Genomic DNA, 1,471 nt, shown 5'->3' on the forward strand with positions numbered 1-1,471 from the left:
TAAAAAGTTAGTTTTGACTAACTATAACTATAAACATATAGGTATTTTGACGACTCAACGCGCCAATTGGACAGGATATCACACGATATCCCTCGGGAGGATATGGGCCAATTCTGTCAATCAGTGCCAAGACGAATAACTGCTTCCATACGGGCCAAAGGTGGACCTAACCTTTAATGACTTGCTTAATTTTTGAAGCCCTTTCTTTATAATAAATGACACAATTTTTTTTTTAAATTATCATCGTTTGTTCGTGTCTACCTGTCCATTACATCTACCAACGCCAGCAGCGTTTACATAATTCCTTCGTGTTGCGTCTTCTTTTTGTCTTAGAGTATACATAATTCAGCGATATAACAATTTAATATGATATGAAAGAAAGGGCCATGTACTAGAGGAAAATATTATGGAGATGGAAGAGAATGCAGATAAAGATGAAATGGGAGACATACTATTGCGTGAAGTGTTTGACAGAGCTCTGTAAGACCTGAGTCGGAACAAGGCCCCAGGAGAAGACAACATTGCATTAGAACTACTGACAGCCTTGGGAGAGCCAGTCCTGACAAAACTGTACCATCTGGTGAGCAAGATGTGTGAGACAGGCGAAATACCCTCAGACGTCAAGAAGAATATAATAATTCCAATCCCAAAGGAAGCAGGTGTTGACAGATGTGAAAATTACCGAACTATCAGTTTAATATGTCACGTCTGAAAAATACTAATACGATTTCTTTACAGACGAATGGGAAAACAGGGGAAGATCATTTTGCATTCCGTATAAATGTTGGAACACGTGAGGCAATACTCACTCTACGACTTATCTTAGAAGATAGATCAAGGAAAGTCAAACCTACGTTTCTAGCATTTGTACACTTAGAGAAAACTTTTGACAGTGTAGACTGGAATACTCTTTCTCAAATTCTGAAGGTGGCATTGGTAAAATACAGGCAGAGAAAGGCAGCCTTGGGGATGTTTCCAGAATGAGATTTTCACTCTGCAGCGGAGTGTGCGCTGATATGAAACTTCCTGGCAGATTAAAACTGTGTGCCCGACCGAGACTCGAACTCGGGACCTTTGCCTTTCGCGGGCAAATGCTCTACCAACTGAGCTACCGAAGCACGACTCACGTCCGGTACTCACAGTTTTACTTCTGCCAGTACCTCGTCTCCTACCTCCGAACTTTACAAAAGCTCTCCTGTGAAACTTGCAGAACTAGCACTCCTGAAAGAGCTTCTGTAAAGTTTGGAAGGTAGGAGACGAGGTACTGCCAGAAGTACAGCTGTGAGTACCGGGCGTGAGTCGTGCTTCGGTAGCTCAGTTGGTAGAGCACTTGCCCGCGAAAGGCAAAGGTCCCGAGTTCGAGTCTCGGTCGGGCACACAGTTTTAATCTGCCAGGAAGTTTCATATCAGCGCACACTCCGCTGCAGAGTGAAAATCTCATTCTGGATAGCGAAAGATGGTATTGGAAGCG

The 1,471-nt window shown here is 43.0% G+C and overlaps 1 non-coding gene across 1 annotated transcript; it reads right to left on the bottom strand.

The window, feature by feature from the left end:
- Window positions 1-1,044: 1,044 nt before the first annotated feature.
- Trnas-cga (transfer RNA serine (anticodon CGA)) lies at window positions 1,045-1,119 on the bottom strand. The gene has a single exon. It is a non-coding gene; the product is annotated as a tRNA-Ser (tRNA).
- Window positions 1,120-1,471: the final 352 nt, after the last annotated feature.

This window comes from Schistocerca gregaria, chromosome 1 (assembly GCF_023897955.1).
Source record: "Schistocerca gregaria isolate iqSchGreg1 chromosome 1, iqSchGreg1.2, whole genome shotgun sequence".
Lineage (NCBI taxonomy): Eukaryota > Metazoa > Arthropoda > Insecta > Orthoptera > Acrididae > Schistocerca > Schistocerca gregaria.